The sequence below is a fragment of the Leptodactylus fuscus genome, chromosome 4 (genome assembly GCF_031893055.1).
Source record: "Leptodactylus fuscus isolate aLepFus1 chromosome 4, aLepFus1.hap2, whole genome shotgun sequence".
Taxonomy (NCBI): domain Eukaryota; kingdom Metazoa; phylum Chordata; class Amphibia; order Anura; family Leptodactylidae; genus Leptodactylus; species Leptodactylus fuscus.
The window spans coordinates 42,158,085-42,185,491 of record NC_134268.1 but is presented as its reverse complement, the minus strand read 5'-3'; positions in this window follow the sequence as shown (position 1 = coordinate 42,185,491).

Below are 27,407 nucleotides of genomic sequence, written 5' to 3'. Positions count from 1 at the left end.
ATTATTATTATTATTATTATTATTATTATTACTATTATATCATCATTGTCTTTTCTTAATATACCCCAAGTGTATTCTGGAGGGCCATTATTAGGAAGTATTACTGAACATAGGAAATTGCTTCAATAACTTGCTGAAGGGAATTTACTAACCTGTCTATGCAGTTTAATGGACCAGATGGGTGTAACGGTGTCTCATCTTTAGAACACGCTCCTTGCTTGTACCAAATATGCACCATATTGTTCATTCCGCCACTATCTGCAGTAGGTGCAATCCTATAGTCAGAACTGTATCCCATAAACCCTGTGCTGACCCTAAGATCCAATGGGGCAAAAGGAATACTTTCTTCTAGACTAGACTCTTAGATGTTGAGGGCCACTGCACTGCCCTTCGTGGGGGAAGGAGACTAAAAAGGGTCTCGCATTCCTCTTTTGTTCCTCTTTCTGTGTTCCAAACTATGTGGAAGACAAGATTAATCCTGCCAAATGGATTGCAATCAGATTATAAGAGACTTTGTGTATGAAATACCGGGACTGTATTCACTATAGACTTGTTGCTTTGTTGCGAACCATTGGACAGAGTTGCACTACACACCACAAACTGTTACTGTTTTGTAAATGCTGAGTATTGGACCCCTAATATTTTGCCTCTGTATAGAGTCTGTAACTGCCATACTTATTGCCTCAATGGTGAGTACAACTCTTATTCTATAACCCCCTCATCCCAGTACATCTGACCATTTCAGTACTGAGCTTTAACCACTTCCGGACCACCTATTGAGTATATACGTCCGAAAGGTGGCTGCCTTGATCTACAAGGATGTGCAGTACTGGTATGTCCAAGCAGAACTCGGCAGCTGCATGAGACCGTGCAGCTGCTGAAACTGGGAACCGGATGAAACTTCAACCGGAGCTTCCAGAGAGAAGGCAGGGAAGGTTTATTACAATGAGCGCTGTATACACAGCTATGGGCACTGCCATGATGTGGCCACTCTCTGACCCAGCGGTCATGTGATCCACCAGGCTCAGCATCTTACAAGAGCTGCTGTGTCCTACAGGACCCAGATCAGCTCTATAAACTGTGTAGTAGCGTCCATGAGGCTGTGTTCCTCCTGCAACTGGGACTAAATGTACCAGCCACATTTGCAGGGGAAATCAGCCTCCCTAACAAAAGAAACAGTGATCAGATGTCCCCAAAGGTCTATTATGACCTTATGGGGACATAATGTAAAAAAATTTTTTAATAAAAATTAATAGAAAAGTTAAAAAAATAATTAAAAAATAAATAAAGTAATACGCCAATAAAACGACATTATTAAAGGTTATAGCCCCACCCTGGATGACACCATGCAAAATAAAAATTACTGTTATGGAGAGGAAAAACTATTTTATAAAGATTTTTAGCAACACCTTGTGTTATTAAATATTAAAAAAAAAAAATGAACAACACACACAATTTCCCTCCTATTTTGTCTATATTTTCCCGGATATAAAAAAAAATTAAAACACATGCAAAAATAAAAAAAAAATACATAAAAATAAAGCCCTATGTGTCACCAAAAAAAGATGCAGAAATTAGTTGAATAACACATATGATAAAAATGTTACAGCCCTCAAAAACGCACATACCACAAAAAAAATACCTATAATGTGTTTGGTCCTGGACCACAAATTAGCCTGGTACTGAAGTGGTTAAGTGCAAAATCTGTGTCCCAGCCGGTCTTGTAACTCTGGCACGCCACTGTCCACACTCAACTGATCTCCAGTTTGGTTAAAGATCCCAGTTCGTCTTGAAACCAATTCAACACAGTCTCACAACATGCTAGGAAAAGTCTTGAAAGACTGAAGTTCACTCTCCCACAATGGATGGTAACAGACACAAAGAGGATGGTTAGCTTATCACTGTGTGACAGAATGTCACATATCTATGTTATATTGAGAAGAGATGCTTGACTTGCGGAACAGATTTCTTAACGTGTCCAGCCATGACACATCGGTACTGCAACATCATCATTTCTTCCCCTTTTATTTTGCAGATACCTTGATGTACTTGACATAACTCTTAGCTAGGTATTGTCTTGGTCTTAGCACTGTCACACAGAACCCTATATTGGCTGTACAATGGCTAATAGCTGTACGGAAATGGAAAATGGCACCCAAATGGAGCTCCACTGTATATAGCATGGTCTATCAGATGGTATTCTCAAACACTGTACATGGCAAAGTCTATCAGATGCCAAATGGTGTCCTCAAACAATGTGTCTAGGTGAGAATTCTACATATGTAGCTATATGGAGACAAGCTCAGTAACACAGCTAATCCATATGGTAGGATAAAGTATCTATTGTGACTGGAATTAATAGACAGGAATCCTAAGAAAACAGAATTTGTGCATATGTAAGATAGTGCTTTATCGGTTATCTCCAGTTATGGCTCACCAATTATCTTTCTAATGGGTCTGATAATAGCCTCATTATTCTAATTAATTGTTATCAGATATTCTCTACTTTTTTCACACCAGCAAAGTAATTTTTCTTATCAAAAGACTAGACAGAGATTAGAGGTCATTGACTAAATGTACTAGCGTACAATTGGGATTACCTGCAACGCATGGGATTCAACAGGGTCCTAAGAAGTCACAACTGACTGATGGTATTGTATGGGGGTGAGAAAGCACCGTCTGTCAATGTGCAACCTGTGCTATCATTTTCTAGTAACAGTGGCGTCAGCCCATCTAGTTCAGTCATTATCCTGCAGTGTTCATCCAGAAGAAGGGACAAAACCTCAAGCGTCAACATCCAATTTTTCACACCTTGTGAAAAAAATTCTTTCATGACTTGAAATCTGACAGATTAATAATCCAGATCAGTGACCTGGTATTCATAACCTGTAATATTACTATACTCAAGAAACTCTTTTAATGACTTCACAGCTTGTTCAGGCAGAGTTCCACAGTAATGCTGCTGTTACAGTAAGGTTCTCCATCTGTCTTGGTGTAAACTCCAAGTACTGGAGGTCCTTATTTATAGACACAGTCCTGGGTATAAATAGATTATGACAGATGTCTCTGTATTGACCCTTGATATGTTTGTTCATGATTCTTAGGTAAACCGCTCAGCCTTCTAACCCTGATTTTGATCATCTCTCTGGGTGCTATAGTCCACACATTCCATTTGTTGCTTTGGTTACCTGCTCAAGCTCTGTTATGTCCTTTTTCTGCAATGGTGACCAATAATGTATACAATATTCCATGTGTAGGACCTTTCTCACCTCCACAAACTTCACCTCACCCCCACCATTCCTGAGCACCATTCCTGAGCAATCAGTGCAGTTAGTTTTGGTGCTTGATATGATAATTTGGATCTCTACTGGCAAGTAGGCAGTCTTGGGCCAGAACAGAGAAGGATATATAATTCTGAGCTCTCTGACTAAGCAAAAATGGACAGTGTTAGAGCTCAGAATTATGCCTCTTTGCCTGCTCTAAGCCAATCCATATACATTTTACTCATAACAGAGGTTGAACTTACTGGTTTAAAGTGGTTTTCCCATCTCCCTCTCATTTGTTTGCCTGCTGTCTCTTCACTTCCTATATTTCTCAACAAGCTGGTGGTTGGGCTTTGACTGTTTCATGGACACTTCTCTTGCATGCACACACTAAATAGGTAAACATACGTATTCACACACTACAGTACATGCACACACTCATACATTTACATATTACATACACACACTCATACATTCACATACTACATACACACACTCATAAATTCACATACTACTTACACACAGTTACATACACTCTATGGCTGTGTACCATTAATAAAACACTTAACCATATGTTTCAAAGCTAATTTACAAATATTATCCACGTTCCATCCAAAATGTTGACAAAACCCTGAAGGTTTTTGAACCAAAATGGATTGCATTTAATTAGAACGTGCGCCATAAAATACCGCTCTGCTTATAGACAGAAGACAAAAAATTGAAATAAAACTTAATATTTATAAAGGACAAATTAGGAAATTATACTAATCCGGTTATTTACTCAAAAAATTAAGAATTTACAGACTTTGTCATATAAATTACAAGTTGATCTTTTATTTAAAAATGCATTTTAATAGAGCGTGTCCTTTGGAACTAGCCAATATTATATCACAATATTTAGAGTAGGATTCTATAGGATTGTTAGTAAATTATTGGGAGAGATTTATTATGCCTTGAACACCTTTTGCAGGAAATCTACGCCAACTATATGCTGGTGTAGATTTCCCTCCAGGCTCAGGGCCTGGCAGAAGCAAGCAGCTCGCCAGTCTTCATAAATCTCCCCCATCGAATCTATGCTGAAGTTTGACTAAATTACATTTATAGCCATTTCCTAGTATGTTACTTGTAATATTGGAATTACTCCATTATATAAGGTAACCGTACAGTGATACAACCAATAAACTGCAAAACCATTAGGCTAGGGCTTCTTAGAGAATTGGCATTGTGTAATAAAGGATTACAATGTCACGCTACTACTGTCATTCAAGGGCGGACATACCATTGGTCCTGGCATCTGTGCAAGGCGCCCAATTACCTTTCCATATACTTAAGACTGTCTGTTAGATTGCAGGTGAATGTCTAGACTGGTGAACTTCATGGTTTACTGGTAGAATATTAGAGAGATGTAAGGGTTGGGGATGCTGTATACTGATGTACTGGATAACAATAACTGTTCACGCCCAGGGGTTTGTGTCTGATCCTGTTTACATTACAAATAATAATAGTTAACATCACATTGTCACGTCGGAGCCTACTCTGGGTCATTATTGAACTCTAGATTTCTGAAGAAAGACTCCGTTGCCATTTGCCATGTCTGTTGAATGACTACAAGTTGCCATGTAGTCCTAGCATAGCAGAGGGCATACTGGTATAGCAGATATAAATAGGAGAGTAATGTAAAGATCCTCAACCCCAATGCAAAAATCTGTTTCAGTGCCCTCCTAAAGGAGAAAGCACCTTTACAGGCATATGGAGACTTACAAAGTCACTTTCGCTCCACTGGGGGATTATGTGAAAAATATGCAAATCTGTTTTCCAATATGTAAATAGGAAAACAGTGCCTCTGCTTGCTGCCCTCTAGGGGGAAGCCCTCTTTAAATATCATGCATGACTTTTTCAACAAGCCTATTGCTATGATGCGAGATTTAGCCAAACCAGTAAATTTATTCCAAATGGAACAGATCCCCAGCTGTGGACAGCGCTGTTTCTATCTGGTTGGATCTCATCAGCACAGCGTAGGGAAAACTGGTTGGTCTAGAAGTCTCTCATCTCTGCTAAACTAGTTTTCCTTACGTGTGCTGATGAGATCCAACCAGATAGAAACAGCGCTGTCCACAGCTGGAAATCTGTTCCATTTGGAATAGATTTACTGGTTTAGTTAAACCTCTCATCATAGCAATAGGCTTGTTGAAAAAGTCATACATGAGGGCAGCAAGCAGAGGCACGATTTTCCTATTTACATCTTGGAAAACAGATTTGTATATTCTTCCCTGCCCTCCTAAAATGACATGTTATTTGTAGAATTGTACAGATGTAACATTTAGCCAGTGGTTGTGAAGATAAGTTGGACCAGGGTTGTGAAGCTTTTACACCAGGGTCTCCGAGCCTTTACTTATGACTATTTCTATAGTGTATTATGGTGTCATCTGGATTTATATAGGGCAACAGGTAAATGTTGTTACGGAATTGGGCATCGCTGTAAAATTTGCTACAGATCTGTAAAAGATAACAGATCATTTGGGATTATTACTCATTACAACTTCTATAGAAATAGACAATGCCATATTTACATGATATGCCCAAAAATACCAATCACCGAGTAATGGATAACAAGAGGCTTCCTCAATACAAAAGAAATGGAAAATGACTCCAGACTGTAACAGCATGGCAAGCATTTGGCACATAAGTCTTTGCAAAGTCGACAGTGAATAGGAAGAGCTCTTGAGATTCACGTAAACATGTGTGCAAATCCAACTTTGAGTCCTCGGCAAAACATTGTTTATCAGGAGTGTTAGATTTGCTCGCTTGACAGGCTTAGAAGTGCTTCAGTGGCTGAGTGTAATTTCCTCAGGAACCTGTTCAGATACAGATGTAACTCCACAGATGTATGCTCCTTACAGCTGGGAATTGCCAGGAGAAGTAACATTCACTGGCTGGAAGGTAATCACCGGAAGGCAGCTCGTAGATAAAAACAGGCCTGCAGATTCTGCCCATCACCGACTGTCACTTCCCTTTTACTGCACATTTTAATTTTATCCTAAGAAACTTTCCAAGCTCTATGAGCAAGTCTATAGCTGCAATGTCTATGAGCTGTGAATATCTCCCTGACATAATGTACCGGACAGGAAATATGCAAATGTCATGGCGCATGCTGCATAATATGAACCCGGTAGCTGTTAATTCAGAGAGTCATAGACAGGTTGGCCTGGTTTTACATACTTGCCATACCAGCATTGCAAATATACCAATTGGCATTACGATACCACCCTAACCTTTGCGGGAATTTCTAAAACCCAGGAGCGCGTATAGATTTGTGTCGTCTGAATCAAACAATGCTTTCACCTTAGCAAATGGTGATTCCATTAACAAGATGCAACTGTTTTTGTCTATTTGCAAATTAGCTTTTTGGATCAATGGCGACACTCTCATATTGATAAAAAATGATGATGACTTGGCAATGGAGGCAGCGATTCACGAGGAGAAAACAGCTCTCATTCAGGTGGCCAGGGCCTATCTATCTACAGGACTGAGTTGATTCCCTATAAAGCAGTTTAACCAAGGGAAGGGAATAAGTATCTGATTATCGGAGGTCCGACTATTGGGACCCCGAACAATCCTGAGAAGTAATGATCATTAAACCCCTATGCAAATAGAGTGGTAACTCGATTCACTTCCTTGAGACTAACAGAGGCAGGGCCACTTTAAATGGAGGCTTCCTTGGGGCAGTGAGACAATCCTGCATTTACTATCCCACTGTTCGGGCAGTGGGTCTGGAATGTTCTAACGTGAAACTGTGGAGACAACCTGGGGAAGAGGGGCACAAAACTGTGTGGGCAACCAGGAGGGGAACTTGAAACAATGGGGAAACCTCTACTGGGACATGAAAATGTGGGGGCAACTGAGGGGGAATGAAACTATGGGTAAACATGGAAGAAGAAATTAAACTATGGGCGTAACTTGGTGTTGGGACATAAAACTGGTGGGTCAACCCAAAGGGGGATATGAAACTGTCTAGGCATCCTTCTGGGGGCTTTATAATATAATATAATGTCTGAGGGGCCACTGGGACAGGTGCAGGAGAGTTTGACTGTGCTATGGGACACTAAGGGGCATTATATTGTACGGGGTCACCAGGGAGGCATTATATTGTGTGAGGGCCACTAAGGGGGCATTATAATTTATTTGTGCCATGCATTTCTACGTGATGATGGATAAAACAGCCTTGGACAGAGATTGTAAAAATCACAACGTCATAAAATCATGTTTGTTTGCCAGTCATCTCAGTACCCTCCCAGAATATGCCGAGCGTAGAGGAAAGACAAGGAAGGAGGCATCTTTAGCTGGTTCTGCTCTTGTTGTGAGACAACAAGGGTGTGCTGGGAATTGTAATAAGCCTATAATTTCTCACGGCACACCAACCCAAAAAAAAAAAAAAAGGCCTACATATGTCACAACCTTCTGCCCTACAATCTTTTTATTGGTTTTATTTGGGTTAATTGTTGGCTGCATCTTTTGCATTTATACGGTATTTGTTATTTACTGTGTATTAATTTGTGGAGGCTCATTTATAAGTCTTCCTTAGGGACCACTCAAATACAAACTATTATTATACTTTGGGGTCTTTTAAGACCTCGGAGTATAATAATGGGAGGGCCAGGGGAGGTGAAAAACACTCCTTGCTGCTTTTGGCCCTCTTCAATGTTGGCACAGATGTCACGTGGGTTAGGTTGGCATCGCAGCACATAATAATGCTGGCCTAGCCCACGTGATGTGTGGGATGCCACCAAAGAGGACCGTAGATTGCAGGATATCATGCTGGAGTGGAGGAAAGGTGGATAATAGTAGTTTTTATTTTCGCTCACCTCTCCTGGGCCTACGAGCTTTATACTCTGCGGTCTGAAGAGATCCATTGTATAATGAAAGCAGTATTTGTTGGTGTTCGCCCTAAAAATACTCTTGCTGCAGGCCCATGGCCTTAATTACTGATCCCTGTTCCTTCTTATGGTCCCCTCCGCTTCCCCTTCTGAATCGGAAACAGAAGCGGAGGCGGCCGTGAACAGGAGCGGGGATCGGTAAGTAAATAGGGCCTGTTACCTGCTAGGGTTACTCCAGCAGGTAATAGCCTATTAAAAAAAGAAAGCACCAGGGGTCCTGTGGCAGCCGCTATGACTGCTACCCATGGTTCTTACGCCACTGTATTTATCCTTACTTATGTTTTTTTTCTTGGTACTTCTATATTGAGGTTCTGTTTTCAGTGGTTTTCCTAGTAGATCTGCCAGACTTTGCCACTCTTGTTACATATGTGTATTTAATTGTCATCCTGCTTTTCCTGAACTTGCATGTACCTTTTATGCTTGTCGATCTGTCTTTTAATTTACGTGGTTGTAATTGGTATCTGAATAAGGTTTATTCATTATTTTGTTTTTTCAACAAACTTTGCAAAACTCAGTACAAGTGAGAGCAAAGCATACGTATGGTGATGCAACTAATAGTAACTATAAAAGGTCACTTTCACATTGCATCTAATGTATACATTTAGCTCAAAGGGCCCATTCACCTGATTCATGGCTAAAAAGTTTTCTTTGGGTTGTATCGACCAGGGAGTCATACTTTTTCCTGCATGATGGAAGTAGTACAGCAGACTGTGCTATACCGTGCACTAGTGGCTAATAATAAAGTATACTGCACAGTGACATATTGTAATTATATACTGATGTCACTATGTTTGGATAACATCCACAGTGATGTCATGACAGGGATAATACACACAGTGATGTCACACTATAGAGATAGTGTACACAGTGATGTCACAGTACAGAGATAATACACACAGTGATGTCACAGTACAAGGATAATATACACAGTGATGTCACAGTACAGAGATAATATACACAGTGATCTCACAGTACAGGGATAATACACACAGTGATGTCACAGTACAGGGATAATATACACAGTGATGTCACAGTACAGGGATAATACACACAGTGATGTCACAGTACAGGGATAATACACACAGTGATGTCACAGTACAGGAATAATACACACAGTGATGTCACAGTACAGAGATAATACACACAGTGATGTCACAGTACAGGGATAATACACACAGTGATGTCACAGTACAGGGATAATACACACAGTGATGTCACAGTACAGGGATAATACACACAGTGATGTCACAGTACAGGATAATACACACAGTGATGTCACAGTACAGGGATAATATACACAGTGATGTCACAGTACAGGGATAATATACACAGTGATGTCACAGTACAGGAATAATATACATAGTGATGTCACAGTACAGGGATAATACACACAGTGATGTCACAGTACAGGGATAATACACACAGTGATGTCACAGTACAGAGATAATACACACAGTGATGTCACAGTACAGGATAATGCACAGAGTGATGTCACAGTACAGGGATAATACACACAGTGATGTCACAGTACAGGGATAATACACACAGTGATGTCACAGTACAGGGATAATACACACAGTGATGTCACAGTACAGAGATAATACACACAGTGATGTCACAGTACAGGGATAATATACATAGTGATGTCACAATACAGGGATAATACACACAGTGATGTCACAGTACAGGGATAATACACACAGTGATGTCACAGTACAGGAATAATACACACAGTGATGTCACAGTACAGAGATAATACACACAGTGATGTCACAGTACAGGGATAATACACACAGTGATGTCACAGTACAGGGATAATACACACAGTGATGTCACAGTACAGGGATAATACACACAGTGATGTCACAGTACAGGATAATACACACAGTGATGTCACAGTACAGGGATAATATACACAGTGATGTCACAGTACAGGGATAATATACACAGTGATGTCACAGTACAGGAATAATATACATAGTGATGTCACAGTACAGGGATAATACACACAGTGATGTCACAGTACAGGGATAATACACACAGTGATGTCACAGTACAGGATAATACACACAGTGATGTCACAGTACAGGGATAATATACACAGTGATGTCACAGTACAGGGATAATATACACAGTGATGTCACAGTACAGGAATAATATACATAGTGATGTCACAGTACAGGGATAATACACACAGTGATGTCACAGTACAGGGATAATACACACAGTGATGTCACAGTACAGAGATAATACACACAGTGATGTCACAGTACAGGATAATGCACAGAGTGATGTCACAGTACAGGGATAATACACACAGTGATGTCACAGTACAGGGATAATACACACAGTGATGTCACAGTACAGGGATAATACACACAGTGATGTCACAGTACAGAGATAATACACACAGTGATGTCACAGTACAGGGATAATATACATAGTGATGTCACAGTACAGGGATAATACACACAGTGATGTCACAGTACAGGGATAATACACACAGTGATGTCACAGTACAGGGATAATACACACAGTGATGTCACAGTACAGGAATAATACACACAGTGATGTCACAGTACAGGGATAATACACACAGTGATGTCACAGTACAGGGATAATACACACAGTGATGTCACAGTACAGGGATAATACACACAGTGATGTCACAGTACAGGATAATACACACAGTGATGTCACAGTACAGGGATAATATACACAGTGATGTCACAGTACAGGGATAATATACACAGTGATGTCACAGTACAGGAATAATATACATAGTGATGTCACAGTACAGGGATAATACACACAGTGATGTCACAGTACAGGGATAATACACACAGTGATGTCACAGTACAGAGATAATACACACAGTGATGTCACAGTACAGGATAATGCACAGAGTGATGTCACAGTACAGGGATAATACACACAGTGATGTCACAGTACAGGGATAATACACACAGTGATGTCACAGTACAGGGATAATACACAGTGATGTCACAGTACAGGGATAATATACATAGTGATGTCACAGAACAGGGATAATACACACAGTGATGTCACAGTACAGGGATAATACACACAGTGATGTCACAGTACAGAGATAATACACACAGTGATGTCACAGTACAGGGATAATACACACAGTGATGTCACAGTACAGGGATAATTCAGACAGTGATGTCACAGTACAGGAATAATACACACAGTGATGTCACAGTACAGGGATAATACACACAGTGATGTCACAGTACAGGGATAATATACACAGTGATGTCACAGTACAGGGATAATACACACAGTGATGTCACAGTACAGGGATAATACACACAGTGATGTTACAGTACAGGGATAATATGCACAGTGATGTCACAGTACAGAGATAATACACACAGTGATGTCAAAGTACAGGGATAATACACACAGTGATGTCACAGTACAGGGATAATACACACAGTGATGTCACAGTACAGGGATAATACACACAGTGATGTTACAGTACAGGGATAATTCAGACAGTGATGTCACAGTACAGGGATAATGTACACAGTGATGTCACAGTACAGGGATAATACACACAGTGATGTCACAGTACAGGGATAATACAGACAGTGATGTCACAGTACAGGGATAATACAGACAGTGATGTCACAGTACAGGGATAATATGCACAGTGATGTCACAGTTCAGGGATAATACACACAGTGATGTCACAGTACAGGATAATACACACAGTGATGTTGCAGTACAGGGATAATACACACAGTGATGTCAGAGTACAGGGATAATACACACAGTGATGTCACAGTGCAGGGATAATACACACAGTGATGTCACAGTACAGAGATAATACACACAGTGATGTCACAGTACAGGATAATACACACAGTGATGTCACAGTACAGAGATAATACACACAGTGATGTCACAGTACAGGGATAATACACACAGTGATGTGACAGTACTGGGGTAAAAAAAACTTGGTGATGTCACACTATAGAGATAGTGTACACAGTGATGTATAGGGATTCTGCACATATAAAAAAGATCAATGTGCACACTGTGAGATTATTGCATAAATCGAAAATAATTATAATGGTGTCAGCGTTATGACATCTGTCTCAGTAAAGTATTAGAGGTGCCGTCAGTCTTCCCCTTTCATCATCCATAGTTATCACTTATTGAACCCTAGGCCTCGTGATGGCCTCGCGTAGTTGTAGAATCTGCTATCTCTGCTATCCTGGTAGTTACGCCCATGTTTGTGTCTACAAAGAAAGATTATAATGGAATTAAAATCAGACATGAGCGTGCTCGGTATTGATAGAGTATGAGCCCTTTAGAGCCATATCCTCTGGAGGGGGGTCCGAAGACCCTCAGTGAGATCTTGGCATTAGTTTCTCAGTAGCTGGAGGGCTGTGCAGACTGTGGATCTGGATTTTTAGTTTTTTGCAGTTATTTTATGTCTTTCTTTACATTTTTCTCAGTCTCAGTGACAATAATTATTTTCGCTCAGAATTCGGACTAGCACAATTTTATACAATGTAAGCTCTCAATAATATTGGGAACATTTGGCTCTTGCGATTTTCCTTTTATTATTCACTCCCGAGCACTAATTGCTGAACAGCTAGAAACCTTTGCGGCCTATACATGCACTTACACTATTAACTGTTCACCACCTACATGTATTCCTCCGCTACCTTCTCCCCTCTAGGTCACTCTTAATATTGATTGTTCTGCTGGCAGACTCGGTTACTTCACGGTCAGACGGAATTTTTTTTCTTTAATTCTGTCTTTTTTCTTTCCTTTGCATCCCTTCCTATATAATACCTTATACTGGGCTTGTACGATACACCATAAAACCTGTCCAGATTTAAAATACAGGCGCGTAAAAATATTCCTCAATTAAAAGACATTACACAATAAGATAATAGGATCTGACAACATATACTTACCTTGTTAGGGCAGCACTAGATGGCGGCATGCTATTCACAGTGCACAGCTCATTTGCATATATATATATATATATATATATATATATATATATATATATATATATGTAACAGTTATTAGTTAGTTTTGCTTATGGTATGCTTTATACAGTCCTATGAAAAAGTTTGGGCACCCCTATTAATCTTAATCATTTTTAGTTCTAAATATTTTGGTGTTTATAACAGCCATTTCAGTTTGATATATCTAATAACTGATGGACACAGTAATATTTCAGGATTGAAATGAGGTTTATTGTACTAACAGAAAATGCGCAATATGCATTAAACCAAAATTTGACCGGTGCAAAAGTATGGGCACCTCAACAGAAAAGTGACATTAATATTTAGTAGATCCTCCTTTTGCAAAGATAACAGCCTCTAGTCGCTTCCTGTAGCTTTTAGTCAGTTCCTGGATCCTGGATAAAGGTATTTTGGACAAACAATTCAAGTTCAGTTAAGTTAGATGGTCGCCGAGCATGGACAGCCCGCTTCAAATCATCCCACAGATGTTCAATGATATTCAGGTCTGGGGACTGGGATGGCCATTCCAGAACATTGTAATTGTTCCTCTGCATGAATGCCTGAGGATTTGGAGCGGTGTTTTGGATCATTGTCTTGCTGAAATATCCATCCCCGGCGTAACTTCAACTTCGTCACTGATTCTTGAACATTATTCTCAAGAATCTGCTGATACTGAGTGGAATCCATGCGACCCTCAACTTTAACAAGATTCCCGATGCCGGCATTGGCCACACAGCCCCAAAGCATGATGGAACCTCCACCAAATTTTACAGTGGGTAGCATGTGTTTTTCTTGGAATGCTGTTTCTTTTTGGATGCCATGCATAACGCCTTTTTTTTATAACCAAACAACTCAATTTTTGTTTCCAAAATGAAGCTGCCTTGTCCAAATGTGCTTTTTCATACCTCAGGCAACTCTATTTGTGGCGTACGTGCAGAAACGGCTTCTTTCTCATCACTCTCCCATACAGCTTCTATTTGTGCAAAGTGCGCTGTATAGTTGACCGATGCACAGTGACACCATCTGCAGTAAGATGATGCTGCAGCTCTTTGGAGGTGGTCTGTGGATTGTCCTTGACTGTTCTCACCATTCTTCTTCTCTGCCTTTCTGATATTTTTCTTGGCCTGCCACTTCTGGGCTTAACAAGAACTGTCCCTGTGGTCTTCCATTTCCTTACTATGTTCCTCACAGTGGAAACTGACAGGTTAAATCTCTGAGACAACTTTTTGTATCCTTCCGCTGAACAACTATGTTGAACAATCTTTGTTTTCAGATCATTTGAGAGCGGGCTGTCCATGTTCGGCGACCATCAAACTTAACTGAACTTGAATTGTTTTGTAGAAAGAAATGGTCCAAAATACCTTCATCCAGGATCCAGGAACTGATTAAAAGCTACAGGAAGCGACTAGAGGCTGATATCTTTGCAAAAGGAGGATCTACTAAATATTAATGTCACTTTTCTGTTGAGGTGCCCATATTTTTGCACCGGTCAAATTTTGGTTTAATGCATATTGCGCATTTTCTGTTAGTACAATAAACCTCATTTCAATCCTGAAATATTACTGTGTCCATCAGTTATTAGATATATCAAACTGAAATGGCTGTTGCAAACACCAAAATATTTAGAACGAAAAATGATTAAGATTAATAGGGGTGCCCAAACTTTTTCATAGGACTGTAAATATATATATATATATATATATATATATATATATATATATATATCAGACAATGGATCATCATAGGATTTAGCTCTGCCCTCAGGGACACAACAGTAAATGTCACCTATATATGAATGACTGGAAAGGAGAGGGAAAGCTAGTTAAAGGGATTTAATCATTGAAAATGATTTTTTTCTCCCTAACACATAGGAATAGCCTTAAGAAAGGTTATTCTTCTCCTACCGTTCCATAGATATCCCGGTTTTCATTGGTATGCAAATGAGTTCTCTCTCAGGACTGGCGACGCCTCCAGTGCTGCGAGAAAACTCTCTAGCAACTGCCTCTTCTTCCTCTGGAACGCTTCCCCACCATGTCTTCTGGCTTTAGATGGCACACAAGCACAGCCGACTGCACATGCCTGCAGCCATTTTCTTGTGGCCACTTACACAGTACGCTCGTGTAAGCGGCCACAAGAAAATGGCCGCAGGCATACACCGTCTGCTTTGCCCGATGGCAGAGATGACTGCGCATATGTGCCTTCTAAAGCCAGAAGAACATGTAGTGGAGAGGGAGTTACAGAGGAAGAAGAGTCGCTCGAGAGTTTTCTTGCAGCACTGGAGATACCCCCCCCAGTGCGGCGAGAAAACTCATTTGCATACCGATGAAAACTGGGATCTCTACGGTGGCGCAGAGAAGACATCTAAATGTAGGAGAAGAAAGGCTTAAGAAAGGCTATTCTTACGTGTTAGGGAGAGAAAAATTCAATTTTAATGCTAAAATCCCTTTAAATTATTAGCACTATATTCTATTACAAAATACGAAAAGAACCAAAAATGTCCTGGTCATAAACTGGTTAAAAAAAAGTTCTTTTGAAGTTATGTCATACAATCCTACAGATGTACAGATATTCACCAAACAAACATTTTTCTCATTAAGAAATATATATTTTTATGGTTTTCTTATATTGTAGGGACAAGCTGAGGCTGGGTGAGTTAGATTTACTTTAAATAGCTGTATTTTCAAGTTGTTCTGGAGGCATATGAAAGCAGAGATTCTCAGCTTTCATATGTCACCAAGATCACAGATCTAGATATGATAAAACCAGAGATATCACCAGTTGAAAACAAAGTTGGAAATGTGAGCTTCATAAGTAGTGTGAACTCTTCACTGTGTTTTCTACTGTTGATATCTGTAATTCTGTAAAGGCCATAAAGGTGATCCTGGTGACATATGAAAGCTGAAAAAATGTTCAAGGTGGTTAGATGATTTAAAGTAGAGATATAACTTTTTGAAGTGATTCCACCCCCCGCCTCAGAAGTATACTGAATATCAGGAATCACTAGACCATTGTGGACACATTATATCAGTGCCACTTTCATGGATGCTATATCTATATTCTTCCTTACCTGTACTCTTGGCTGGATATGTATAGATACGTATATGAAAAAGTAGATTTTTTAAACACAACATTATGACGAAGTGACATGCTATATGTGCTATATGCTATATGTTTCTATATGTGACCACCCAGTTACATAGTCACATAGTAGATGAGGTTGGCATCACGTCCAACCTATAACCCTACAGTGTTGACCTAGAGGAAGGCAGTGGGGAGTTTGAATAACAGCCTTTAAAGATTTTAACCCTCATGGCCTGGGAAAGGAATCTGCAAATAAGTCCTCCATGGTGGAAAAGGATTATGTACTCTAGTGCTACCTTTTGTAAGGTAGCACCTTATAGATCAATGTTTAATTTTTTTGGATACCTAGTGGTATAAACTGGGAAAAAAGTCAAACCATAAAAACTCCTCCAAAAGGTACAGAATCCCTGCAGAGCTGTTTTAAGGTAGTCACATGTCCTGATATTGTATTTTATTGGTTTCATGACAGTTTTTCGCCAAACTGGACATCAGTTAGGCATGGTGACATAAAACGTGTGGACACTGTATATTAAACCATGAAACATGTAGGCTATATTTAGGCTGAAAGCTATGGTTTGTTGGACATATTTATGATGGACAAATAAGTATTTGGTCATTGATCGCTAAACGTCTCACACTCCGCAGATAGATTCTATATGACGTGTTTCGACCGAGGACTAGGAGGACAGAGTTACTGTCTGCCATGGAGAACAGGAAGAAATATGGGAGAATCTTCACAGTAGCCAACCAAAGGCCACCAAGGAATTTTTTTTTTGTATAAGAGCCATTATGGCTGACAGGAAGTAGCGGATAGACACTTCCTGTCCTAGATGTTGAAGACTTGGAAGGTAGAAGCAGCTAAGAAGGCTGCACTTAGATCTGATGGATAAGGGTTCTGGAGAATAGTCAAGTCTTCTTTTCATGGCTGGAGGTAAACTTAGATGTTAAATTAAGTAGAAACATTGACATAAAATCTAGTTTCACATTTTTACTTCATTCTGGTGTAAAACAAAGAATCAGTTCGACGACAGATAATTACAAGACAGATGCACATAGCTGTATTTAATAGTATGGTATTTACATATGGAAATCCAGGGCTTATCTGCTTACTGTATAATTAGCCTTCAGTGTAATAGACAGTAATACTCCATTCATTGCTGTTATGGATATATTTTGATGGAATGCAAATAATATGTATATTTATAGCGACGAAAAAAAATGAACATCTCGTCTGTTTTGATTCATGTTTCGCAAAATTGATAGGTAGATGATTAGAAAATAGATAGTATTCATCTCTCTGCTTTTGCTTTTACAAAAAAAAAAAAATCTATCTCTGTGCATGTAGAATATTTCATTTACTATATTTTGAAATGCAGGAAGCGAGATGGAAAGCATTTATTTGCAAATGTAAATCTTATCCGAATCTTAGTATCAGGATATGATGTTGGTGCATTTGGTATTGTGATGATGAATGGCATTGTGGGATGTGCTACATTATACTGTAGGTGTCAGATATAAAAGACATGGTCATGTTTTAGGATGTCGCGTGCAATGGATTCCATTTAGAACAGAGCCATGTCACGTAGGTTCAATCCGTCTCGTGCAGAGTAGCTCTATCATAGGAGGGAGAAAGCTGGCATGGCGCTTACTGGAGCTTCCTGCTTTATAGTCAATGTCTCACCCTATTATACTGTCTGGGGGATGGCATATGTTTACAGGGATCGTAACATGTCCTATAAGACTCCTACTACGCAAGGAGGAAAAGTGTGCCCCCTCATTCCCCCCCAAAAAAAACCTTATATAATAGAGCTGGGGAATAGACATTCAAGCTCAGCAGTGGTGCCACCTTTAATTCTTTTTTTACTAGACTTATATAAAAAGTCTACCCAACTAACCAACCAATGTTCACTGTGCGTAAAGAAACCTGTGAGTCCTCTTAGAGTGTGTTGACACGGAGGAATTTGCCGCAGATTTCGCCCCCAAATCTGGAGCAGATTCCTCCCGGAATCCGCCTCCCATTGTTTTCAATGGAAGCGTCCTGCTCAATCTTGCCACAGATTCCGCGGCTGACTCGGTCCGTGGCTTGAGACTCCCACCAAATTAGGCCCATTCTACCATGTCTAATAAGGAACAGGATGCCACGGCAGAATACTGATGTAGAGCATTGGCATCCCGATGTGGCTAAAGTGCAGCAAAAATGTCAACGGTGGAAAATGAAGAAGAACTCCTCATTATTTTCCGACATCTGAACATACCCTTAAAAGACATTGGGAAGATTTATCAAAACCGTCATTTCCAAATGCCACTGGTGGAGGGTGCACCTAATATGTTCGGAGTTGTACCTTCTCCCGGGCAGCACCATGGACAGTAGGTGTAAATAATTTACCTAACCATGCTGCCTCCAACATTCATCCACCATTTTCAGAAAGTGGCATAAAAAAGCGCCAATTCCTGCTGCAACTCACAAAAGAAAACCTATAATAAACCTCCCCCATTGACTATAGGTTAGTTAGCTCACTAGGTGGCGCCATGGACACATCTTTATACTTGGGAAGAGCTGGAGATCTGATCTGCATATTATTTTTCCCAGGAAGCAATGCTTGGCTTATAAGACATCCCTATAAGATCAGACAATACTGAGCACTGTTCTATCCGCAGTATACTTGATGAATTTCCCATATATACATTGGTATCATTGCTATTAATACATCAGTGCCGGCTATGCATTAAACATATAGGTTATACGATTACTTAGAGACGTTATTCTACAGACTCATACATCCTATTGAAATGCTCCACTGCCGGCACCGTCTGTTTACCCCCCTAGTAGACCCCCGATGTCTTTGCACCTTCTCTAACTACTTGTGCTGTTCTGCTGCTGATCCTTCCAGTTTTATTGAATACTCAGACATTCATTTTCAATATGAACCGCTGCAAATGCTAAGCAGAGAGATGCTCTACTTTTATATTGCGTGTGTCGCCGAAAGTTCAGAACATTTAATAAATTCACGGTAGATGTGGCCTGAAGCTGGCACAGCTTGTGAGATCTTGTCAATATTAACTTTGTTACTCTGCCGCAACGTAAGGATTTCAGATTTTCTTCAGATTATATAGTCGAAACAACGCAGCCTGCAAAATCTGTTCTCTATGTAACGCTTTCTGTGCTTTGTGTGGGTATTATTCCCAGTACATTGTGAGGTCTGCGGCTGTATAGGAGGTTTATTATGGAGTACAATGGGCCGCTGTTCTCTGCTGGAGCTGGCCATGGTACTAGAATTTACTCTATAGGTCCCGATTTTTATATAGATTATTTTGTTATTTTGTTGTTTAATTTTGGAGACAATTGTAAGTTGTTTTTGTTTTTTTCAGGTAGATGTATCTAAAAAATATGAAGGGTTTAAAGGTTTTCTGTAGTGGTGACGTCTTTTGTCTTGATCAGTTGCCAATGGATAAGAACACAAAATAAGAATGTTTTATGGTCATACGTGCGGGACAAAATTTACAGATGTGTCCTCCTAACCTGCTCTCTTGGCTGACATATCCAGATACAGTATGGGTGTCACAAATTAAGCAGCTTATCTTAAAGCATTATGATCTATCTATCTATCTCCTATCTATCTATCTATCTATCTATCTATCTATCTATCTATCTATCTATCTATCTATCTATCTATCTATCTATCCATCCATCCATCCATCCATCCATGCATCCACCCATCCTATGTGTGTCTAGGATCAAAAGTCTTTGCACTGCTTTTGCTAGTATGTTAATATACTATTGCATCTCAATAAATGAGAATATCATCAAAAAGTTATTTATTTTTTTGTAATTCAATTGGAAAAGTTTCCCCCATATATTATATTGAGTCATTACAAACAGAGGGAACTTTTCCAAGTGTTTCTATCTGTTACTGTTGATAATTATGGCTTACAGCCAAGGAAAACCCAAAAGTCATTATTTCAGAAAATTAGAATATTATATAAGGCCAACTGTAAAAAAAATTATTTAACACAGAAATGTTGGCCAAATGAAGTCTGTCCAGTAAATGTGGTGGCTCCATGAATGACGGCACCAATGCAGCATGGAGGGATGAGCCTGTGGCACTGCAGAGGTGTTATGAAGCCCAGGTTGTATGATAGCGGCCATCAGCTCATCTGCATTGTGGGGTCTCTCATCTTCCTCTTGACGATACCCTATAGATTCTCTATGGGGCTAAGGTCAGGTGAGTTTGCTGGCCAATCAAGCCCAGTGATACTAAAGTTATTAAACCAGGCCTTGGTACATTTGGCAGTGTGGACAGGGGTCAAGTCGTGTTGGAAAATGAAAATTCCATCTCCAAAAAGCTTGTGGGCAGAGGGAAGCATGAAGTGCAAGAGAATTTCCTGGTAGACGCTGCACTGAGTTTGGTCTTGATAAAACACAGTGGACCTACACCAGTAGATGACATGGCTCCCCAACCATCACTGAGTGGAAACTTCACACTAGACCTCCAGCAGATTGGATTGTGTACAGCGGCCTCTCCGCTCTTCCTCCAGACTCTGGGACCAAACAAATGAAATGCAAAATTTACTTTCATCTGAAAACACCTTTGACCACTGAGTAACAGTCCAGAACTTTTTGATGATATTCTAATTTATTGAGATGCCCTAGTATATTGTGTTGAATTGGTTTCAAGGCAAATTGGAATCCTTCCCAAACTATAGACTGGTTAAGCGTGGACACATTTATTGCATGCCAAATGGTCTACAGAAAAGAGAAATGTTGGCACTCACCAGAATAAAATTTACTGGGGCAGATTTATTATGTATTGTACGCCAAATAACTGGTAGAAAAAGTTGCAAATTCTTTGCAAGTAGTAGAGCAAGAATTTCAGATCATGGAAGGGCTGACACCTGACATCCTTATGTTCTATGTATCTAATGTATCTATGTATCTAAATTCTATGATCTGCAGCAATACAACAATACACATCAATCTCAACCAGTTGTCTGCAGGAATTGACCAGCAGAATTTCCAATTTCAGTGCAAGTGCTGTCAGACCAGAAGGACTCGTCCCAATTCACGTGGTGGTGACATTGCAGGGACTGAGTCACACAGGAAAGCTCTAGGGAAGTATACAGGACTTGTATTACATTAAGATGCATTACTAAGAATAAAATACCATAAGAAACCTGAGCACAAATTCTAGGAGCAGACATACAGACAGACGTAGTGAAGTGCATGTGAGTCATTGCAATCCCGGAGGATCCTCAGCAATGAACATTGACCTTAAAAGTAATATACTCCCCCAATATATGCTAAAACCTCTGCATTATGTAATGCGCTTTCTTTACAAAGTTAAAATATTATAGCAAGCAAAGCAATATCATTCCTAACTCAAAATGTTGCCTCGCGGCCAAGACTTAATATTTAGAGAAATATATGAAAACATATGCTTGGAATTGCTTGCAGCCAAAACAATATAACTCAATATAAAGCGAGATATCAAAAAGAAATTTAAATGTAACCAAAAACTTTTGTATTAAAGTAATTGGCTTTTATAGAGTAGTCGCAGTCCTTACTTACTCTATAAAGTAGAAGGAAAATATACCGTGAGAGCATTATTATAGGCATAGTCAATATGTGTGTGTATATGTATTGTTTTGTGCCTGTGTATTATGTCTGTGGTTTGTACACTATATGTTTCAGTGTTGTGTGTGTGTATACTGTATGCATTAGTTTGGGTAGGTGTGTTATCTAGAGATGAGCGAACACTAAAATGTTCGAGGTTCGAAATTCGATTCGAACAGCCGCTCAATGTTCGTGTGTTCGAACGGGTTTCGAACCCCATTATAGTCTATGGGGAACAGATACTCGTTAAGGGGGAAACCCAAATCCGTGTCTGGAGGGTCACCAAGTCCACTATGACACCCCAGGAAATGATGCCAACACCTCTGGAATGACACTGGGACAGCAGGGGAAGCATGTCTGGGGGCATCTAACACACCAAAGACCCTCTATTACCCCAACATCACAGCCTAACAACTACACACTTTCCACATTCAAAAAAACCTCTATCAAAGTGGGAAAATACCTGGAAACCTTCTTTACTCCCCAAATGGATGGACACAAACCCCAATTTAAGCTCAACAAACAGTAACAACCACCCCTTTAAATCACGTTCCCCATGACAACCACAAATGGAATAGGCAATGGGAATTCCAAAAGCCCTCACCCTTAACTGTCATTTTGAGTGTGTGTGTGTGTGTGTGTGTGTGTGTGTGTGTGTGTGTGATGTGGTAAGACCTTCCAAAATTCACTTTTCTAGCCCTTAACATGAGCCCTTCCAAACAAAGTTACAGGACCTTAAGCTGAGCTACCAGCAGAGATTGAGGCCCTTGGCATGAGTAGAGCCTTGCACCAGCAGTGTTTTTGGCACTTAGGGTGAGTTGAGCCTTGTACCAGCGTGTGTCCCTTAACATCAGGCGGGCCCTAAGTTCTGCGCTTTGCACAAAAGTTCCACATTAACTAGGCTGAATGGTACAAAGATTAGTAGGCCCGAGAACCAGGAACAGGTCTTGCAATGGCTGTCAGATAACGCTTAAAGCACATTGTCCACCAGCCAGGCAGCCTCTACCTCCTCTTACCCAACAGTCTTGTCCTCCTTCCACCCAAAATTCCCAATCTTCCCAGAACAATAACCCCAACTGTCCCTGCTCCACAGAGCTGTTCTCCCTTCCTTTGACTGTACCGCAACCTGCCCCTCCATTTCGCGATTCCACGGACCTAACAGACGAGTATCTGTGTCCAGATGCTCAAACACTAGAGTCTCCTCCATTCCATCTCCGGTCGATTTGGTGGCGGATGACCAGCAACCCACCCTCATCGACGACGATGAGACGCAGTTGCTGTCAGGGCAGCCGGTTGACATGCGCATTGTGCAGGAGGAGGAGGCGAGACAGGAGTTGGAAGAGGAGGTGGTGGACGACGAGGACACCGACCCCACCTGGACAAGGCGGATGTCAAGCTGGGAAAGTAGTGTGGATGTTGAGGCAGGTGCAGCACCAAAAAGGGTAGCTAGAGGCAGAGACATGTCCAGAGGCAGAGGTCAGCTGCTTTGCCGAAGCCAGGCCAGACCCGGAATGTCCGAAGATGTTCCCTTTTGTACCCAGCCCAGAAAAACTCCCCCATCGAGGGCACGTTTCTTGAAGGTGTAGAGTTTTTTCAAGGAATGCGCCGAGGACAGATATAGTGTCGTCTACACAATTTGCCTCTCAAAATCGAGTAGGGGCCCTGAGAAGAGCAACCTGTCCACCACTTCAATGCACCGTCATTTGGAATCCAAGCAATGGAATCAGTGGCAGGCAGCAACAGCAGGACAAACGTCGCCCTCCGTTCATGCCACTGCCTCTGCTCACAGTGCTGGCGATGCACTCCAGAGGACGAGCCAGGACATCACTTCATCTGCCTCCGCCACTTTGTTGACTTCTCCCTCATCCTCCCCTGTTTCTGTCTTATCTCCTTCTCCTGCACCATCAAAGGCACCATCAGGCGCTTCTTTACAACAACCCACCATCTCTCAGACATTGGAGCGCTGGCAGAAATACACCGCTAACCACCCACCCACGCAAGCCTAGAACGCCAACATCGCTAAACTGCTGGCCCAGGAGAGGATGGCGTTCCGGCTTGTTGAAACTCCCGCCTTCCCGGACCTGATGGCAACTGTGGCACCTCACTATGCCGTCCCTAGCCGTCTCAACTTCTCCCGGTGTGGCGTCCCCACCTTGCACCAGCACGTGTCACTCAACATCAGGTGGGCCCTTAGTTCCGCGCTTTGCTGCAAGGTCCACTTGACCACCGACACTTGGACAAGCGCCTGTGGTCAGGGATGCTGCAGTGCTTATCTTTAATGACAGGCAGGGTGAATGTGGTGGAGTCTGTTCCCCGGGTGCAAACTGGGGTGGCCTATCTCCTCTCCCAGGCCAAAATTCATGGCAGGAGTAGACTGAAACCCTACGACGCTGCAAATTCCACCACAGCTACTAGCGGCAAACGCTAAAACACTGATGTGGGGAGACGTCAGCAGGCGGTGCTGAAGCTCATCAGCTTGGGGGACAGACAGCACAGTGCCTCCGAGGTCAGGGATGCCATCCTGGCTGAGATGGCATTTTTTTTTCCCTGCTACACCTGGGGCCTGGCATTTTTACGCCTGTGATAATGGCTGGAACCTGGTAGCGGCTATGGAGCTTGCCAGCCTCCAACACGTTCCATGTTTGGCCCACGTCTAACCTAGTGGTGCAAAGTTTTTTAAAAACATACCCAAATGTACCGAAGCTACTGTTGAAAATGCAGGGCTTGTGCGCCCACTTTTGCAAGTGCACAGGAGTCGCTGCTAGCCTAAAAACACTCTAGCAAGGCCTACATCTGTCCAAACACAGGCTATTGTCCGTCATTCACACACGCTGAAACCCTACAATACCATATCTTGAGCAGGGTGTGTGAGCTGCACAGACCTTTGATGGAGTTCCATCTACAAAACCCAAGGGTTCCTCAAAGTCAGCAACCAAAGTTTCTGCACCATGAGTTTCCAGGGGTGGCAGAGTTATGGCTAGGGGAAGAGGCATGGATAGGGATGATGTCTAGGGGCAAAAGCAGTGTGAATGTGGAGGCAAACTAAGCAGGAAAAACTGGGGGTACAAGCTAAGGCATGGAATGGGGTGATGTCTAGGGGCAAAAGCAGTGTGGATGTGGAGGCAAACTAAGCAGGAAAAACTGGGGGTACAAGCTAAGGCATGGACTGGGTTGATGTCTAGGGGCAAAAGCAGTGTGGATGTGGAGGCAAGCTAAGCAGGAAAAACTGGGGGTACAAGCTAAGGCATGGACTGGGGTGATGTCTAGGGGCAAAAGCAGTGTGGATGTGGAGGCAAGCAAAGCAGGGAAAATGGTGGCTAGAGGCAAAGGGATGTCCATAGGCAGCAAGGGCAAAGATGCAAAACTCTCCCGTTTCAAGAATTTTCCTGACTTGTCTCCCCACAAAACATTCCTGGGAGGAGGGCTGAAACACCACCCTCCTCCTCCTCCGCTGTTAGATTGACCCCAGCTACGAGCTGAAAACGCTGCAACACTGGTGTGGGGAGACGTCAGCAGGCTGGGCTGAAGCTCATCAGCTTGGGAGACGGACAGCACACTGCCTCTGAGGTCAGGGATGCCATCCTGGATGAGATGGCAATTTGTTTATCCCCGCTGCCCCTGGGGCCAGGCTTTTTTGTCTTGTTGGAGGGCTCTGGAGCTTGCCAGCCTCCAACACGTTCCATGCCTGGCCCACGTGTTCAATGTAGTGGTGCAATGATTTTTAAAAACATACCCCAAATTAGCTGAGCTAAGGGTGAAAGTGCAGCACTTGGACACCCACTTTCCCAAGTCTACAGTACCTGGAGCTAGCCGCAATACACTCCAGCAAGGCCTACATCTGCCTGAAGCACCTACTGTTGTGCGAGGTCACCACACGCTCTAACCCTAGATACCGTATGTTGAGCAGGGTGTGTGAGCATCAGAGACCTTTGATGGAGTACCAGCTACAAAACCCAAGGGTTCCTCAGAGTCAGCTCCCTCACTTTCTGCACCATGAGTTTCCATGGGTGGCAGACTTATGGCTAGAGGCACAGGCATGGATAGGGGTGATGTGTAGGGGCAAAAGCAGTGTGGATGTGGAGGCAAGCTAAGCAGCAAAAACTGGGGGTACAAGCAGCCGGTGGCATCATCACTGACAAGCACAGCTGTCTGTCAGCTGACAGGCTGAATTTCACCAAAATGAACAGACAATGGATAGACTCATCATATACATGTCAGTTACATGACAAATTTAGTGCAATTTGCAAGTCCAAGATGGTTTGGAGATCTGCGGAGAGGAATCTCACCACCTCTTGCGGGTGCCATCATTTGGAAGGCAAGCCCTGGGCTCAGTGGGTGAGAGCAAGCGCAGGATAATCGTCATTTGGCCTGGCGGCCACTGCCTCTCCCACTGTTGACAGGGCTGGCGCTGCAGTCCAGACCAGCAGCCAGGACACCTCCACATCTGCCTCTGACACTTTGGGGAGTTCACCCTTATCCTCACCTTTTCCTGCCATTTCTCCTTTTGCCCGCGCCATCATGCGCCTCTTCCCAGCAACTCCCCATCTCCCAAGCCTTTCATTTCATGCTAGAGTACAGCGCAACCCACCCACATGCCCAAGGCTTCAACGGCCTCATCTCAAGAAATCTGGCCCAGGAGATGTTGGAATCCCGGCTGGGGGACACTCTGCCCTTTTTGGGCAGAGTGTCTACTGCGCCACCGCACTGTGCCGTCCACACCAGCACTTTCCCCCAAACATGAGGCGGTCCCTAAATTCAGCGCTTAGCCCTAAAGTTCCATGTGACCAGTTACGAATGGACAAGTGCATGCGGACAGGGACGCTACCTTTCAATTTGGGCACAGTGGTTGAATGTAGTTGAGGCGTGGACCGGGTCGCAAAATGTGGTGGCCTGACTTGTCTCCCCACACAACATTCCTGGGAGGAGGGCTGAAACACCACCCTCCTCCGCTGTTAAATTGACCCCAGCTACGAGCTGGAAACGCTGCAACACTGGTGTGGGGAGACGTCAGCGGGCCGTGCTGAAGCTCATCAGCTTGGGGGCCAGACAGCACATTGCCTACAAAGTGAGTCATGCCATCCTCGATGAGACGGCAATGTGGTTTTTGCCACTGCACCTGGGCCCAGGCATGTTGTCATGTGTGATAATGGCCGTAACCTGGGATTGGCTCTGTAGCTTGGCAGCCTGCAACATATTCCATGCCTGGGCCACGTTTTTAACTCATTGCTGCTAATCTTTTGAAAAAGGTACCCCAATGTTCCTGAGCTACTGGTGAAAGTGTGGCGCTTGTGCGGATAGTTTTTAAAGTCTATAGTTGCCGCTGCTAGCCTCTATGCACTCCTACAACGCCTGTACCTGCTGGAACAACGGCTGTTGTGCGACGTCTCCACACTGCTGGCACTAAACATATCATGTGTTGAGCAGAGTGTGTGAGCAGCACAGACCTTTGATGTAGTTCCAACTCCAAAACCCTCGGGTTCGTCAAAGTCAACTCCCTCAGTTG